The sequence below is a fragment of the Budorcas taxicolor genome, chromosome 5, assembly GCF_023091745.1.
Source record: "Budorcas taxicolor isolate Tak-1 chromosome 5, Takin1.1, whole genome shotgun sequence".
NCBI classification, from domain to species: Eukaryota; Metazoa; Chordata; class Mammalia; order Artiodactyla; family Bovidae; genus Budorcas; species Budorcas taxicolor.
Window position 1 is genome coordinate 70,234,908 of NC_068914.1, and position 19,669 is coordinate 70,254,576.

At 43.8% G+C, this 19,669-nt stretch overlaps 1 protein-coding gene and 1 pseudogene across 1 annotated transcript in view; one reads left to right on the forward strand and one right to left on the reverse strand.

Moving 5' to 3' along the window:
- Nucleotides 1–19,669, forward strand: part of METAP2 (methionyl aminopeptidase 2) — a 492,318-nt gene that overhangs the window by 221,593 nt on the left and 251,056 nt on the right. The window lies entirely within an intron of this gene.
- On the reverse strand, nt 17,143–18,034 carry LOC128048084 (40S ribosomal protein S2-like; annotated as a pseudogene).

The window sequence follows — 19,669 nt, forward strand, 5'->3', positions numbered from 1 at the left end:
CCAATAAGAAGGAAAAACAAAGAAGGGTGTATGCATTTTTCCCTCTAAGGATAATGCTCAAGCAGGTGCACCAGCCTCTTTCATTGTACGTACTCTCTTGGCCAGAACATAGCCCTGTGGCCCACAGTTTCAGTGGCAGCTGGAAAGTCATCTATAGGTCCAGCAGCCAAGTCTCCAGATGAAGTTTCTGTGACTGAGGAAGAAAGGAAGAATGGACATTAGGGACTAACTTGCAGTCTTTACCCCCATCTATCTTTTTGGCCACCCACCATCTACCTATGTACATCTATGTACATCCTCCCTATCCCTAAAGGACACACACACACTCCTCAAAAAAGGAGAACAGCAAAGTCTCCAGACACAGCCAGGCACAGCCTCCAGATCAGAGCCGGGGATCAGAGTCAGACTCAGATCAGAGTGTCTAGGTGATGAACTCTTTCTCAGTCGGGTTTAGATATTGTTCTTTATGAGCTGGTGACCTATAAGCTGCAAGATCTCATCTACTTGGAACACACCCCTGATGCAATGAAGGAGTGAGACGCAGACTAAATCTACAGTTTGGTGAAGAGGAGCAGGGAAACTCCACAGCAGCCACTAGCCCGTAACAAGGAATCCCGTCGTTCTTTGATGGCAGCCCAAGTCCTTATTCTGACCAACTTCCCCTGGGGAAGTAAACACCTTTTCCTTGTCCTCTCCAGTCTGTCCTTCCTCACTCATCATCTTCTGTAGCCAAAACCAACTCTAGAAACTTCAGGAAGGACGGCCTTCTTGGGAGCCGCTGCTCAACTTTCCACTGTTCGTAGGCTTTGCAGGTGGAAACACCGTGGGCTTTTACAGCCAGGCTCATGGTTTCTTTATCACTACAGTTCCTTAAAAACTTAGTAGAAACTGATCATGGGAATACCAGACCACCTGACCTGCCTCTTGAGAAACGTATATGCAGGTCAGGAAGCAACAGTTAGAACTGGACGTGGAATAACAGACTGGTTCCAGATAGGAAAAGGAGTACGTCAAGGCTGTATACTGTCACCCTGCTTATTTAACTTATATGCAGAGTACATCATGAGAAACACTGGGCCGGAAGAAGCACAAGCTAGAATCAAGATTGCCAGGAGAAATATCAATAACCTCAAATATGCAGATGACACCACCCTTATGGCAGAAAGTGAAGAGGAACTAAAAAGCCTCTTGATGAAAGTGAAAGAGGAGAGTGAAAAAGTTGGCTTAAAGCTCAACATTCAGAAAACGAAGATCATGGCATCTGGTCCCAACATTTCATGGGAAATAGATGGGGAAACAGTAGAAACAGTGTCAGACTTTATTTTTTAGGGCTCCAAAATCACTGCAGATGGTGATTGCAGCCATGAAATTAAAAGACACTTACTCCTTGGAAGGAAAGTTATGTCCAACCTAGATAGCATATTCAAAAGCAGAGACATTACTTTGCCAACAAAGGTCCATCTAGTCAAGGCTATGGTTTTTCTAGTGGTCACGTATGGATGTGAGAGTTGGACTGTGAAGAAGGCTGAGTGCCAAAGAATTGATACTTTTGAACTGTGGTTTTGGAGAAGACTCCTGAGAGTCCCTTGGACTGCAAGGAGATCCAACCAGTCCATTCTAAAGGAGATCAGCCATGGGTGTTCTTTGGAAGGAATGATGCTAAAACTGAAACTCCAATACTTTGGCCACCTCATGTGAAGAGGTGACTCATTGGAAAAGACTCTGATGCTGGGAGGGATTGGGGGCAGAAGGAGAAGGGGACGACAGAGGATGAGACGGCTGGATGGCATCACCGACTCGATGGACATGAGTCTGAGTGAACTCCGGGAGTTGGTGATGGACAGGGAGGCCCGGCGTGCTGCAATTCATATGGTCACAGAGTCAGACATGACTGAGCAACTGAACTGAACTGAACTGATCTATTTGTATCCAGTAAATTCCACATATCCCACATGCAAATAACCCACAATTGAAGGGTTTTTAAATCTGAAGACTCTGGTTTGTACCAGTTGGCCTCTCTCTGCTCCATCAAGTTAATGGCAGCTATCTAGAACTGCTCAGGACAAAAAAAATAATTATCGCACAAAGGCAGCATCCCTTGCTATTGCAGACAGATCCCATTGTCTGACAGAAAACTCTTCCTAGAGGATGCTATAAAAGGCTTGGAGCCACAGTTTATCTACTGTTTCGGCTGTTCTTTTCACAGCCACTGATACAACTGCTTTATTTCTGGATATATTATAGTGATTATCTTTTCCAAATGTCCAGACTCCAAATTCCAGACTTTTCAGTCAATTTAAATTAGAGGCCTCGGGCAGAGAGCATCTCCCAGAGCGCTGTACTTCCTCCTATCTCTGCTTGCAGACAGACGAGCTCTAGCCTGAATTCCTCTCTCTCCCAGAACTTAGATGAAAGCGGCAGGAAGCAGCCAACCTGCACTAATACTGCAATTTCCCGTCATTCCCACTAATAGCACACACCCTCAGCTGGCAGGCAGTTAGCTTTCCAACGCTGGTAGTTTTCTGCTTTCAAATGCGTCACTGCTGAATGGCAGCAGTCGTCTCACTTTCTCCCTGCAAATTCTGGATCCTTGCTGTCCACTAGTCAATCCCCAAGCCAATGTCATGCGCTTACTTTCTGTCCAATGCATCTTCCCATTTCCTAGTTCCAGAGTATAAATTAGTTAGGATTGGGTCTAGCAGGAAATAAACAGATAAATACATAAACAAAGCAGCAGTGGCTTAAACATGCTAAATTTGTCTCTCTCCTCTGTTTCCCCCTATTCCTCCCTCTCGCTCTCAGAAAGTCTGCAGCTGCCATGCCCAGTCCACGATCATAAGGAATCCAGGGTTCTTTGAACTTGTTACCCTATAATCGTCACCATGCGTTCTTCACCTCATGGTCCAAGATGGCTATTACAACCTCAGTTATCAGACCCACATAACAAGCAACAGGAAGGAAAGAAAAGAAAGAAGAAAGGCATGCCCTCTCTTTTAAAGAAACTTTTTGTAAGTTGCATGATACATTTCTGGCTTACTTTGCATGGACCCTGTTAACCACATGGTCATACGTGTCTCCATGAGAGGTTGAGAAATGTCATTTTTCTTCTGGGTGGTCATGGACTCAGCTAAATGTAGGAGTTCTGACACTGATAAAGAAGAAAGGAATGGATACTGGAAATTCCTAGCACATGGAGGATTGCTTCTTTTCTGATTTTGCTCTTCCCGCTTGGTTGGATAAGATTCTGCTTGTTTGGTACTCTCGGCCCCTCACAGCACTCTCACTCACTCCACCAGGCGTGGGGGCGCTTAATACGATGTGTGGCTTTGACAAGTATAACATGGATGCTGAAACTAAATCCTTTCTCTCAATACACAATAAACTCTGCCCCTGCATGTCCCAAATTTTGTGGAGATATTTCCCAAATCATGAGTGTTCAGTGCTGCCTGGGACTGGGTATAAATCTGTCTAATCCTGGTGATGAAAATGTGCCTATATATATATATGTCACTTATCCAGTATCAATTTTATCAGTAGCAAAGGCAGTAGTTTTCTCTCCATACATCTAACCTTGTTCTGCCTCTCTTAATTAGTTAGAACCTGGACCTATAAAACAACAATATTATTTATTTGACCCATTTTCAAGGCAACATAAATAATAGATGTTCATCTGAAAATTCCAAGCAGTGTAAGCAAGAGCAGGGAAGAAATGAAAGATCGCCAGAAATCCCAATTCCACCACTTTAGGATTGCCATTATGTTTATTTATGTAACCACATTTCATATTTGTCTTTATGCACATGTTCACCTACGTGTATGCTAAGCTGCACACAAATGGACTATTGTACAGTTTTTATATACCTGTCATTTTTCTTTTAAAAAGCAAGCAGTTGAAAAAAAATCGCACTGGGCAAAGTTAAATAGGCAAGAAAGACTTCATTCTAGGCTATTGCGATAGAGGAGAGAGGCCAGAACTCAGTCTGAGCTCAAATCTACTAAGACAAAGGGCTGGAGAGTTTTTAAGAGCTGGAGTGAGAGAGGTCAAAGGTCATCTGTGTTTGCTGTTTGATTGTACCCAAAGGCAAAGTAAGCATTCTCATACCTTCATGACAAGAGGTAGTTTTATGACTTGGAGAAGATTCTCACCAAGGTGAGATGCTCATCCTCCTAGAGACAGAAGAGATGGAGCTATCTTCCCTGTTTTTTAAAAAAAGTGGGTTTTGTTTTTTTTTTTGGCTGTACCACTCAGCATGTGGGACGGAACCCACACCACCGCCACTGCTGCATCCCCGCGTTGGCAGGAGTCTTTAACCATTGGGCGGTCAGAGAAACCTCAGTGCTGTCTTCGTGCCTGCGCTTCAGAGGGGCGGCTCCCAGGCCTTTGAGAAAGACAGGCACGGATTGTAAACCTGGCCAACGTTCCGCACTCAAAGGGGCAGAAAGAAAGCGTAAGTTTCACACAAGCTACGAAACACATAATCTTATTTGACCTGCGGGTCTCACTTTCTTCACCAGTAATGCGAAGATAATAAGAGTACTTACCGCATAATGTGGACTATAGTTTGCCCACGGGGCTCGTCTGTCCATGGGATTCTCCAGGCAAGTATACTGAAGTGGGTTGACATGCTTTTCACCAGGGGATCTTCCAGTCCCAGCGATCAAACCTGCACCTCAACATCTCCTTCATTGGCAGGTGGGTTCTTTATTACCACTAGCGCCATCTGGGAAGCCCTAAAAAGACTAGATGTAAGATGATGAGCTCTAGAATTTACTCTATGACATTATGCCTTTGGTCAACAATACTTTTTGGACACTTTCAAACTTGTTAAGAGGGTAGATCTTGTGTTAAGTGTTTTTACAACAGTAAAAAAAAAAATAATTTTTTAAAAAAGAAATTCACGAAAGCAACACTAAAACCAATAGACATACGAAAAAACTTCATCTTCACTGATAGAGAAACCCAAACTTAAATAACACAGTCTTCCCCGATGGTCCAGTGGTTAAGACTCTGTGCTCCCAAAGCAGGGCGTGCAGCTTTGATCCCTGATCAGGAAACTGGTCCCACATGCCACCTGGTATAGCTGGAAAAATAAAACAGAAAAGAAATAATGAGAAAATACTTTTTTAAATGTATGTTCATTTATTTTTATGTTATATACATGTACATCGGTGTACAAATACTATCAAACATTTATTGAAATAGAAACTGGAAACTGATCTACATATCTATATTTATATGTGTTTTTTTTAACAAATTCTAGTCTCTTTTTGACTTTTGTATTTGTAGAAACTAATTTCATATCCATTATATTTGTAAAATTTTTAGAGTCTGATAACACTGAGTGTTGGAACAATGGGAACAAATATTTCATGTGTATCCCCAGTGCAGAGCATTTGCTTGAACCATTTTTGAGAACAGTTTGACAAACTGTATTAAAGATGAAGGCTTCCCTGGTGACTCAGCAATAAGGAATTTGCCTGCAATGCAGGAGGTGGGGGGCCAATCCCTGGGTCGAAAAGATCCCCTGGAGAAGGAAAAGTAACCCTCTCCAGTACTCTTGCCTGGGAAATCCCATGGACTTCTGTAGCCTGGCGGGCTACAGTCCATGGTGTTGCAAAAGAGTTGGACATGACTTAACAGCTAAATAACAACAACAGTAAAAGCTGAAGATGCTCACATCACACAACCTGACAACTCTAACCCATGAACAGAAAAAGACACGAAATAAAGGGACAAAAATATCCTCGTAGTAAGGCTAATACGAGAAAGAAATGGAACACCAAACATCCATCAACAGGGGAATAAGAATAAATTGGTTATGTTCATACACTAAGATCCAGGACAGAGGTTTAAATAAATGAGCTAGAAGTACACTTATCACCAGAATTAAGTCTCAAAGATATAACATAGACTGAAAAGAAAGCAAGTTTCAGAAGGAGACAAAAGTGTGAGACCACTTACATAAAATTTAAAATCTGTAAAGCCTGACTTTAGAATACTAATGGAAACATTTTATGTAACAAAAAAGTTTAAATCCCAAAAGAGAGGAATAAGCAATTAATGAAACTGGCTGGTTCCTGATGCAAAGGGAGAAGAGTCAAAGTTCAGTTGATGCTGTACCATTTGGCATTTTATTATTATTGAATTCATGTACTGTTACTCTTTGTTGGGTCTTCCCTGGTAGCTCAGTTGGTAAAGAATCCACCTGCAATGCAGGAGACCCCAGTTCGATTCCTGAGTGGGGAAGATCCTCTGGAGAAAGGATAGGCTACCCACCCTAGTATTCTTGGGCTTCCCTTGTGGCTCAGCAGGTAAAGAATCTGCGGGCAATGTGGAAGAAGGGAAAGGCTACACATTCCATCATTCTGGCCTGGACTCCATTGGGTCACCAAGAGTTGGACACAACTGAGCGACTTTCACTAACACGTGTTCACTATATTATTCTATTTTTGTACATTTATTTGAAGTGTTTCACAAACTAGATTAATTGCAATCAGTTTAAAGACCTATAACAAAATTGTTAAAATGAAATCCTCAGCATCCCTGAATTTCACACATGAAAATCTAGCTAACAGCGCCCTCTGCTGCTGTATGTGTGCTATGGCCAACAATTTACAGGAAAAATCAGCCAGGAAACCAGAAAGGTCTCCCTCACACTTCCTTTCACTCCAGCAGGAAGCAACTTGTGCACCAGAAGTATCAGGTTTGGGTACCAGAGAATACGGAAAAAAAAACAAGAGTCCTTGGAGATTCTTCTCTAAGAGGGATTTTTCCCAGGCAAATGAGGAGCCAGTAACTTGAAGAAAGCTACCTGCAGGACATACACCTGTTCAGGGACCTCTGTAAGGCAGTGTGTCTACGGCAAGAGAATGCAGAGCAGGGGGCGGGCCAGAAGGGGGGCACTGAATGAGGGTCAAGGCCAGGGTGTGAGCAGCCAGTGGTCTGAGAGAAATCTGATTCAATCTCTCTATTTGCAATGAGGAGTTTGAGCTTTGAAGAGGAAGCGGGTTTCTTCCTGGGTCACCCTGTGACTTTGAGCTACATGAAGAAGGGCACCCAGGCAAAGTGGAACCAGGCATATGGTGGTACTCTGTCCTCATGCATGAGCGCTAATCAACCTCCCCGATCCTACCATGGAGGCTACACTCAAGCCCAGTTCACGTGCACCTCATTCCCCACCGTCTTCACCACCACCCACCTCAGTCCCCACCGTCTTCACCACCACCCACCTCATTCCCCACTGTCTTCACCACCACCCACCTCAGTGGCAGGAGGGGTTGTAACAGAAGTGTCCTCCCCGATTAGCTCAAAACTCAGAAGCACCTAGAGTTTTGCACTAGAAGGACACTCTCCCCAGAGAGAGGCACCTGGACACAGCGGCCTGCCAAAGATATTTGCCATCGCGTGGTGTACATCCCTATTGCTGCTATAACAAATCACTGCAAATTTAGTGGCTCACCACCACACACATCTTATAGTCCTGGAGATCTGCTGTCTGAAATAGGGCTCAACTCAAGGCATCAGCAGGGCTGTATTCCTTCTGGAGGCTATGAGAGAATCCGTTTCCTAGTCTATTCTGACTTCAAGAGGCTGCCCACATTCCTTGGCTCGTGGCCCAGCTTCTTTCAGCAAAGCCAGCAATCACATCAGTCCAACCTCTGCTTCCCATCTCCTCCTCTGACTCTCTGCCTCCTTGTTTCATTTATAAGGACCCTAATGATTGGACCCACCCAGGTAATCCGGGATGACCTCCCACCTCACTGTCAGTTGGTTAGCAGACTGAATTCCAGCTGCAACCTTAATTCATACTCTTTACCATCTCATGTAATATACTCACAGTTTCCAGATCAAGATGTGGATATCTGGGAAGAAAGGGAGCATTATCCTGGCTGCCACACCCAGTCTCAGCCAGGGCTGACTTGAAGAAAACCTGCACCCTTCAACCCATGTCTCCATTGCCCCTTAACCTTCCCTAACACTCGATCCTCTCTCTCTCTCTCTCCCTCTGTCTCTTACACACACACACACACACACACACACACACACACACACAGGGTCTAATTACAGAGCTGACTGAAGAGAGACAGAGTGCCAAGAAGGAATAACTAGCTCTGAGCCTGGGAAACTTGGGGAAGCCACAGAGGAGATGGCCTTTATGCAGAACCTTGAATGGGTAGTGTTTCGGTAACAGAAGAAAGAGGAAAGACCATTTCATAAGTAAGGACCAGGAGATGGGAACATCCTTGGAATGTCCAGAAATAACTGAACCTGTCCACTTCATGTTCCCAAAGGTGGGAATTGAATCAGGTCAGGAAAAGCCTGGAGTGCTGACCTGAGTGGGCGCCCTGACTTCTAGTGTCTCTCTATTTCCTCACTGCCACCTCTTTTCCTGAAGCGGGCATAGGGAGGGTCTCAAGACTGGAGAGGGCTGAATGGAGTTTCAGGAAGGGCTTCCTCCTCTGTCCCTTGTAGACAAGGCCCAAGACCCCCTGAGAACCCCAGTTCTCAGGGCAGGAGTGATAACCATGGTCTCTTTCTACCTGAGCAGGGTATGGATGGGCTAACTCTCCTGAGACCCTTTCCCTCTAACTGTGCCTCTCTCTGATATGGGGTTGGTCCCTTTCTTTGTTAATTTATTTTTTCAGAACTGGAGGTGGGATGCTGCTTGGAGAAGAGCAGAAAGCGGGAAGGATCCAGGGCATGCAGCCAGATTGGGGGATTTCTGGCCTCGGTTGCCACCTGGAGTTCCAGCAATCATAAAAGGGATCAAAGACGGTGCTTCATCCGGGCTTTCCCCCCAACACCTAGGTCTTCTACCATCCTACGGGGACCACCATGGTGTCCTGGCCCCTTCACAAGTTTGGCCCACTCTTTCTCCTCTCAGGGATCCCTGGAACATTGCCACCTCACTCCACCTCTCCTGTCTCTGCTGACAAGCTCCAGACCAACCATTCCTCAGGCCTCTTCCTCCATGAAGCTTTCCCAGATTATTCTCACTCTCTCCAAAGTCTGAAGACTCCTCCAGGATCCCATTGACTCTTTAGGACTTAAAATTTTAGTTTGCAACACATCAGCCAGCAACATTGTTGTGGTCAAGCCCAAGAGAATGTTGGTTAAGTGAAGAAAGTCAGTTAATCACTTTTCACAAATTAATCAGAATAATATTTCATGAGTGTGATGGAGGAGCCTGGCAGGTTACAGTCCATAGGGTCGCAAAGAGTCGGACACAACTGAAACGACTTAGCAGGCATGCATACATGCGGCCAAAGCAGTTGAGATGAAACATTAGAAATGAGGGGGTCAAAGAATTGGGCGACTCCAGAAAAAGGCGAATTGTCTGGGATGTTAGTAAGATGTGGGATAGGCAGCTACACTGATTCAGGAACCGAAATCTTCAAAGGAAGATGCATTGTGGGGAGGTGAATGGATGAAGCATTGAGGAGGGTCTGGAAACTGCAGTGCCGACTCGGAACCAGCATGTCTGTGGGCTCCAGCTCCCGAGCCTGGGCGCGGACTGCCGGCACAGCAGAGTGGGCTGTGCCTCTGGTACCTCCCAGGGGAGAGGGGCTCCTGAGAACCTCGTGCTCTGTCTGCGGTTTTCTGTTTGGATGACTTCCACTTTCGTGTCCACTAATTCCCTCCTACTCTCTTTTGGTTTGTTTGGCTTTCACAGTTTAGTCTCTAAAGTTAGATGTTTTGTTCCTTTACTTTCCATATATCTCATTTGGCAATAAAAGTTGCCAGGAGTGAAGAACTCTCTGAGAACCACATGGACTGCAACTCATACGTTAGCTGTGAATTGCTCCTGTCGTCAGTTTTCAAAGAGCCTGTAGTTGAATGCCTAGCTTTCCTTTTGACCAAGAGATACTGATATTTAAAAAACTGCTTTAAAAAAGTATTTCCATGCAAATCAAAACCACAATGAGGTACCATCTCACGCTAGTCAGAAAGGCTGCTATCAAAAAGTCTACAAACAATAAGTGCTGGAGAGGGTGCAGAGAAAAGGGAACCCTCTTACACTGTTGGTGGGAATGCAAACAAGTACAGCCACTATGGAGAACAGTGTGGAGATTCCTTTAAAAACTGGAAATAGAACTGCCATACGACCCAGCAATCCCACTGCTGGGCATACACACCGAGGAAACCAGAACTGAAAGCGACACGTGTACCCCAGTTTTCATCACAGCACTGTTTACAATAGCCAGGACGTGGAAGCAACCTAGATGTCCATCAGCAGATGAATGGATGAGAAAGCTCTGGTACATATACACAATGGAGTATTACTCAGCTATTAAAAAGAATGCATTTGAATCAGTTCTAATGAGGTGGATGAAACTGGAGCCTATTATACAGAGTGAAGTAAGTCAGAAAGAAAAACACCAATACAGTATACTAACACATATATGTGGAATTTAGAAAGATGGTAACGGTGACCCTATATGCGAGACAGCAGAAGAGACACAGATGTAAAAAACAGTCTTTTAGACTCTGTGGGGGAAGGCGAGGGTGGGATGATTTGCAAGAATAGCCCTGAAACATGTATATGATCATATGTGAAACAGATCGCCAGTCCAGGTTCAATGCATGAGGCAGGGTGCTCGGGGCTGGTGCACTGGGATGACCCTGAGGGATGGGATGGGGAGGGAGGTGGGAGGGAGGTTCAGGATGGGGAACACATGTACACCCATGGCTGATTCATGTCAATGTACGGCAAAAACCACTACAATATTGTAAAGTAATTAGCCTCCAATTAAAATAAGTAAATTAATTTTAAAAAATTTCCAAATAGTTTTAAAAAATGATTTCAATTTAATTCTGCTTAGTATGTCTCACTTTAGAAAATGGGTCTTGTGCATTTTCAGCCTTAGGGATTTATTGAGATTTTCTTGAGAGCTTAATATTGATCAATGTCCTATATTTAAGACCCCATGGGAACTGAAAATAATAGTCATTCTTTGATCATTGTGAAGCTTCTTTGTCCTAGTTCTCAGACCTTCTGTGTTGTTGAGATTTATTTGAGAGAGGCATTTTAAATGTCTCCTATCATGGTTGTGTTTTTTCCTCATATTTTTGACAGATTTTGTTTTACCTGTCTTGGTGCAAAGTAGTATTGACATATGAAGGTTCACGACTATTCTAGCTTCTTGGCGAATGGTACCGTTATTTTCTACATAAAAGGCATTCTTTTTTCCACTTAATGATCTTGGCCTTGATTCCACTTTTTCAGATACTTACATGACTAATCTTTTTTTTCTTTGGGTTAACATTTACCTCACATATATTTAGCCTCCATTTGTTGTTTACCCTTGTGTCCATTTGTTTATGGTGCCTCTCTCATAGAAAACATACAACTGTATTTTACTTTTTGACTCTGCCGTCTATTTTTATAGCATTTTCTCCTTGTTTTTTGTATTTTTCTATTTTTCCCCAGACTGACATTGACAAGTTCAGTTGAGTTTTAGGTTGCCCTTTTTTTCTCTAGTGGTTTCAAGGATCTCTATATAATTAGTGTTTGATTCTACTGAGTAAAGCAGAAACTCTAAAATAAGCTTTTAAAAACACACATTCTTACACGTAAAAGAAGTCTGGAGGGAGGCAGTCCAGAACTGCGATGGAGACTCCACCATCTCAGGAACATAGGTTCCCACTCTCTTTCTGTGCCGCTATTCACCAAGTGCAAGTTCCAGTCTCAACATCGTAAAGTGGCTGCTGGAGCTCCTACCATCATGCCCATGTCCCCGGCAACAGGAAGGAAAAAAGGGGAAGGACAAAAAAAGGATGTCTCTCAGACTTCCCTAGTTGTCCAGTAGTTAAGACTCCACGCTTAATGATAATTATTATTAAATTTAACCAAAAGTTATAATAGCTTCCTTGCTTACCAAGTATGAATACAAAACTACATTATCTTGTTTCTAGGATTTTTTCACCTATTGAGAGTAAATTTTTCAGAAATGGTATATGAATGGCCCTGTTATTTTTACCTAATTTCTGTATGATATTTTTTAACTATAGAAATTCAATTTCTCAGTTCTTTCTCCTCGAAATCAAGTAGCCTCTGCTTTCTTGTCCATGGGCAATTAATCTTGTAGACAATAAATATTATGCCATTCCAGTTGGCTTTCCTTTACATGGAATTTTTTCTGAAAACTTGTAAATTATTATCATTAGCCCTAAAATTTGGAATTCAGAAATAAATCTCTATTATTCCTACCTTCAGTAGGAAGTTTCGATTAAAAGTATTAAGTAGCCACCAAGGACCTACTATAGAGCACAGGGAACTATACTCAATACCTTGTAATAACCTACACTGGAAAGTGAAAGTGAAAGTGAAGCTGCTCAGTCATGTCCGACTCTTTGCGACCCCATGGACTGTAGCCTACCAGGTCCCTCCCTCCATGGGATTCTCCAGGCAAGAGTACTGGAGTGGGTTGCCATTTCCTTCTCCAGGGGATCTTCCCGACCCAGGGATCGAACCCAGGTCTCCCGCATTCCAGGCAGACGCTTTAACCTCTGAGCTACCAGGGAAGCCCAACCTATAATGGAAGAGAATGTAAGATAAAAAGATATATATATATATGTAGGGCTTCCCTGGTGGCTCAGACGGCCAAGAATCTGCCTGCAGTGCAGGAGACCCAGGTGCAGTCCCCAGGTCAGGAAGATCCCCTGGAGAAGAGCATGGCTACCCACTCCAGATTTCTTGCCTGGAGAACTCCATGGACAGAGGAGCAACGGGTCACAAAGAGTCGGACACTACTGAGTAACTAACACTTTCACTTTCTTTCTCATATATTTATGTATGTATGGAGAAGGAAATGGCAGCCCACTCCAGAATTCTTGCCTGGAGAATCCCATGGACAGAGGAGCCTGGTGGGCTACAGTCCGTGGGGTCGCAAAGAGTCGGACACGTCTGAGCGACTAAGCACAGATGTATGTGTAACTGCCTCACTTTGCTGTATCCAGAAACTACTAAAACATTGAAAACCAACTGTATTTCAATTAAAAAAATTTTAGAGTATTGAATGTATCTTCTCAGGAGGGAGGTTGGGGGGGGGGGGGTTCAGGATGGGGAACACATGTACACCCATGGCTGAGTCATGTCAATGTATGGTAAAAACCACTACAGTATTGTAAAGTAATTAGCCTCCAATTCAAACAAATAAATTAAAAAAGATTAAAATAAAATAAGCTAAAAAAAAAATAAACGTATCTTCTCTTCTGAAGTTTTTCTACTCCGCCTTCATTACCACCTCCTCCTCTTCATATTCTGGCTTATTCTTTTCACCACCTCTTAAATACGTATGTGATCTCTTGGACCTATCCTACATATCTCTTATCTCTATCTTCATAATTTCTATCTCCTTGTCGTTTTGGTCTATGCTATGGGATCATACCTTGATTTCCCAGTCAGTGGTTTGTTTACAGCCATGTCTAACAGTATTTGGAACTTTCTTTTGGTAAGTGACTTCTTAATTTCTAAGAACTTCTTTGTCTATGATTGATTTATGAATGTGATATCATCTCAACATTTTCTGAGAGTAATTGATAATTTTTTTTCATTTTTCTCCATTTCCTTCCTATTTAGTTATCTCATCAATTCTTCTTAACCTTGCTGTTTATCATGTTAATTGTCCTCATTTCAGTTTGTTCAGTCACTCACTCAAATCCGACTCTTTGCAACCCCATGGACGGCAGCTCACCAGGCTTCCCTGTCCATCACCAACTCCCGGAGCCTGCTCAAACTCATGTCCATTGAGTCGGTGATGCCATCCAACCATCTCATCCTCTGTCATCCCCTTCTCCTCCCGCCTTCAATCTTTCCCAGCACCAGGGTCTTTTCCAGTGAGTCGGTTCTTCGCATCAAAGTGGCCAAAGTACTGGAGCTCAGCTTCAGTGTCAGTCCTTCCAATGAATATTCAGGACTGATTTCCTTTAGGATGGACTGGTTGGATCTCCTTGCAGTCCAAGGGACTCTCAAGGGTCTTCTCCAACACCACATTTCAAAAGCATCAATTCTTCAGTGCTCAGCTTTCTTTATGGTCCAACTCTCACATTCATACATGACTGCTGGAAAAACCATAGCTTTGACTAGACAGACCTTTGTTGACAAAGTAATGTCTCTGCTTTTTAATATGCTATCTAGGTTTCTCACAGCTTTTCTTCCAGGGAGCAAGTGTCTTTTAATTTCATGGCTGCAGTCACCATTTGCAGTGATTTTGGAGCCCAAGAAAGTAAAGTCTGTCACTGTTTCCATTGTTTCACCATCTGTTTGCCATGACGTGATAGGACCAGATGCCATGATCTTAGTTTTCTGAATGTTGAGCTTTAAACCAACTTTTTCACTCTCCTCTTTCACTTTCATCAAGAGGCTCTTTAGTTCCTCTTCACTTTCTGCCATAAGGGTGGTGTCATCTGCATACCTGAGGTTATTGATATTTCTCCCTGCAATCTTGATTCCAGCTTGTGCTTCATCTAGCCCAGCATTTCCCATGATGTACTCTGATATGAGTTAAATAAGCAGGGTGACAATATTGACATACTCCTTTTCCAATTTGGAACCAGTCTGTTGTTCCATGTCCAGTTCTAACTGTTGCTTCTTGACCCGCATACAGATTTCTCGGGAGGCAGGTCAGGTGGTCTGGTATTCCCATCTCTTTCAGAATTTTCCACAGTTTGTTGTGATCCATGCAGTCAAAGGCTTTTGTGTAGTCAATGAAGTAGAAGTAGATGTTTTCTGGAATTATCTTGCTTTTTCTATGATCCAACAGATGTTGGCAATTTGATCTCTGGTTCCTCTGCCTTTTCTAAGACGAGCTTGAACATCTGGAAGTTCTCAGTACACGTACTGTTGAAACCTTGCTTGGAGAATTTTAAATATTACTTTGCTAGCGTCAGTGCTAGAGATGAGTGCAATTGTGCAGTAGTTTGAATATTCTTTGGCATTGCCTTCTTTTGGGATTGGAATGAAAATTTACCTTTTCCAGTCCTGTGGACACTGCTGAGTTTTCCAAATTTGCTGCCATATTGAGTGCAGCACTTTCACAGCATCATCTTTTAGGATTTGGAGTAGATCAGCTGGAATTCCCTCACCTCCACTAGCTTTGTTTGTAGTGATGCTTCCTAAGGCCCACTTGACTTCACACTCCAGGATGTCTGGCTCTAGGTGAGTGATCACACCATCGTGATTATCTGGGTCGTGAAGATCTTTTTTGTATAGTTCTTTTGTGTATTCTTGCCACCTCTTCTTAATATCTTCTGCTTCTGTTAGGTCCATTCCACTTCTGTCCTTAATTGTGCCCATTTTTGCAAGAAACGTTCCCTTGGTATCTTTAATTTTCTTGAAGAGATCTCTAGTCTTTTCCATTCTATTATTTTCCTCTATTTCTTTGCATTGATCACTGAGGTAGGTTTTCTTATCTCTCCTTGCTATTCCTTGGAACTCTGCGTTCAGATGCATATATCTTTCCTTTTCTCCTTTGCCTTTTGCTTCTCTTCTTTTCTCAGCTATTTGTAGGGCCTCCTCGGACAATCATGTTCCCTTTTTTGCATTTCTTTTTCTTGGGGTTGGTCTTGATCACTGCCTCCTGTACAGTGTTATGAACCTCCATCCATAGTTCTTCAGGCACCCTGTCTATCAGATCTAATCCCTTGAATCTATTTATCACTTTCAAGGGATTTGATTTAGGTCATACCTGAATTCGGTCTAGTGGTTTTCCCTACTTTCTTCAATTTAAGTCTGAATTTGGCAATAAGGAGTTCATGATCTGAGCCACAGTCAGCTCCCGGTCTTGTTTTCCCTGACTGTATAGAGCTTCTCCATCTTTGGCTGCAAATAATATAATCAATCTGATTTCGGTGTTGACCATCTGGCAATGTTCACATGTAGAGTCTTCTCTTGTGTTGTTGGAAGAGGGTGTTTGCTATGACCAGTGTGTTCTCTTGGCAAAACTCTGTTAGCCTTTGCCCTGCATCATTTTGTACCCCAAGGCCAAAGTTGCCTGTTACTCCAGGTATCTCTTGACTTCCTACTTTTGCATTCAAGTCCCCTATGATGAAAAAGACACTTTTTTGGTGTTGATTCTAGAAGGTCTTGTAGATCATCATAGAACCATTCAACTTCAGCTTCTGCACATTAGTGATTGGGGCATATACTTGGATTACTGTGGTATTGAATGATTTGCCTTGAAAATAGAGATCATTCTGTCATTTTTGAGACTACACCCAGGTACTGCGTTTAGGACTCTTGTTGACTATGAGAGGTACTCCATTTCTTCTAAGGGATTCATGTCCTAAGTAGTAGATGTAATGGTCATGAATTAAATTCGCTCATTCCGATCCATTTTAGTTCACTGATTCCTAAAATGTTGATGTTTACTCTTGCCATCTGTTGTATCTTTTAAATTTGTATATAATCATCAATGCTTGTTTTCTTTTTTTAGTTGATCTTGTTTTGATTCCTATGTAAGAAGGTTTTTTCTACCCCCAAGATATTTTCCTAATCTCCTAAATGTTCGTTTAACCTTTTTGTTTCTTTTTGGTTTTAGATTTTCAGGCTATGTGGAATATATTTTATACATAAATAAGGTTAGAAACAACTTTCTTCTAGATGAAAAGTTAATTTTACTTATATAAATGATATTATTATATCCTTTATTACATGATTATTTTACCTACTGAATTCCAACTACCATCTGTCTATGTATTACTCTTATGCATCCGGCCTGGTAAAGTTACTCAGGGCTGGTGGTTTTCTCCACAGAAGGCAGGATGGCTTTCTTTGCTGTGAGAACTGAGACATTAGTAATCCCTGTTTTTCGCTCACTGTTTCACATTACTCAGATTATCATGAGAGGTAACATGGGACAAAGGGCAGGTGGAGAACAAGAAGGCATCGGGGAATCCAGTGGCTTCGGCACTTAGTCGCCATAACAACAGTGGTGTTTATAAATATCACAGTCGCCTGGTTTCTTCTTGCACTGTTAGAACTGATACTTAAGGGAGTGTAGGAGGGGCTTCCCTGGTGGCTCAGCAGTAAAGACGCCTCCTGCAGTGCAGGCAGACACAGGAGACAGGGGTTTGAACCCTGGGGCAAGAGTTGGGAGACAGAGACAGACAGGTGGAGTGGTACAGTTCTTCACAGCAACTTAATTTTTAATGAGCTCCATTCGCTGCATTTTTCTCATATAAAACCATGTGGTGGCTATAGCTGGAGCCTGGGTCCTCTGCAGGGAAACCCTGGCGGGGGTCTTGGTAAGATGGTCAGTGAGTTCCTGATATGCAGACTCGATGAACACCATATCTTTCAAGAGATCAGGGGTGAGATAATTGTCCGTCTTAGAAATGGCATCAAAAGTGGCCTTGGAGAAGTTGCCCAGGGTAACAGAGCAGCCCCTGGCAGAGGTCCAGCAGTGGTCAGTTCTGGCCATCACCAAGGACCTTCTTAGGCACAGGGGCTGAGATGATGCCAGTGCCCCGGGGGCAGGGATGAGGCGCACCAGCACAGAGCCACAGTGGCCAGTCACCTGGCCAGTGTGGGACTCGCACATCTTATTCCCCCAGTAGCCTCACAGCACAGGGACGATGGAGAGCTTGGCAAGAATGATGGCCCCACGAATGGCAGTGGCGATTGTCTTAGAGCACTTGACACCCAAACCAACGTGACCACTGCAATCCCCAGGGGAAACAAGTGTCTTGAACCTGGTCCCCCGGACAGCAGGGCATAATCTTCAAAACTCATCCTTGAGGGACGCTCCCAGGAAAAAGTCAATGATCTCAGATTCCTTGATGCTCAGAGAGAAGAGATATATCTCCTCCAGGGACTTGATGTTCACATCCCTGACCAGGCAGCCCAGTTTGGTGATGGGGAACCACTTGTCCTCAGTCTTGCCTGGGTAAGACCACAGCCTCAGGTTCCACAGCCTCGACCCCGGCCCAATCCCTGTCTCAGATACTGCAGCCAAAGCCTCCACTGAGGCCTCCCATTCCAGGGCCCTAGGGGCCTCTGGGCCCTTCCTCAGCACCAGCATCAGCCACCATTTGGGGTTTTTACAGAGAAGAAGCCTTCGTGGCAACTTTGAGGGAGTCTCCCATTCCGTGAGGGTTTCCAGGTTGGCTCAGTGATAAAGACTCCCCCTGCCATGCAGGAGACACAGGTTCGATCCCTGGGACAGAAAGATCCCCTAGAGAAGGAAATGGCTACCTATTCAAGTACTCTTGCCTGGGGAATCCCACGGACAGAGGAGCCTGGTGGGCTACAGTCCATGGGGTCTCAAAGAGCTGGGCATGACTTCGTGACTGAGCACAGACACCCATTCCCTGGAGTCAAAGAGAAAATTGATCTGAGGACCTCAGGAAGGGTCTGATTGGGAAACTTTCAAAGTTGCAACAATAACTGAAAGTTCCACCCTCTAGGTCTCTTACATGGAAGTTAGAAGTAGGATCTGGCTGTGAGGGCATTGAGTAGACATAGTTAAGACCAAGAATTTTGAACCTTCAGATTGTCCTGAATCACCTTGCCAAGTAAGAGCAGCTTACTCTTCATCAATCTGGTCTTAACTCATGGTTTTTTGAGGATTTTTTTCCTCTTGAAGAGCTCTTTGACTTCTTGCAAACTCAGTAATGCAGTTTAAAAAAAAAAGCTGATCTATGCAGATTCTCGGAGAAGGCAATGGCACCCCACTCCAGTACTCTTGCCTGGAAAATCCCATGGATGGAGGAGCCTGGTAGGCTGCAGTCCGTGGGGTCACTAAGAGTCGGACACGACTGAGTGACTTCACTTTCACTTTTCACTTTCATGCATTGGAGAAGGAAATGGCAACCCACTCCAGTGTTCTTGCCTGGAGAATCCCAGGGACAGAGGAGCCTGGTGGACTGCCGTCTATGGGGTTGAACAGAGTCGGACACGGCTGAAGCGACTTAGCAGCAGCAGCAGCAGCATGCAGGTTCTATGTTTTTTGTAGTGGAAGGAACTTTCAGAATGTCCGTTCCATAGTCCTGTCCCTCATTCACCTCTAAGCTCACACTAGGCCCCTACAAATACTCTGGAAAGGCTCTTATCAAGATCGTAAGTCGCCTTTTGATTGATGAACCTCACTTTGTCTTCCTTGACCCATCAAAGCACATGACACAGCTCCTCATCACAGCCTCCTTGAGACACTGTGTCCCCGAGGCTTCCGGGCCACCTCACTCTTGGTTCTCCCGCCTCCTCACCGGACAAGGTTGCCCTGTCTCCTTTGTCGATTCCTCCCATCTTTCTGATCTCATCCTCTTCTCTCTCTACGCACATTTAAGATGATCTCATCCTATCTCTTAGCCTTAAATATTAGCCAGCCCAGAAATAGTCTCTGAACTCCAGCCTTACATATCAAACTGCCTGCCTGAAAGCTCCATCAGAATGTCTAATGAGCCTTTCACACTTAAAGTGGCCAGGACAGCACTCAGGATTTCCAAAGCCTTCCTCACCAACTGGGTTTCCTCAGAGGTCTTCCTCAACTCAGTCCATAGAAATTCCCATTCTTACAGCTGCTCAAAACTGGCATCATCCTGAACTGCTCTCTTGTATGCATGGCAACCAATAATTTTCCTGCAAATTCTGTCAAATTTACCAAGAAAACACTACAGAATCTGACCACCACCAACCATTTCCTTCAATACCACCTGGTACAAGCCAGC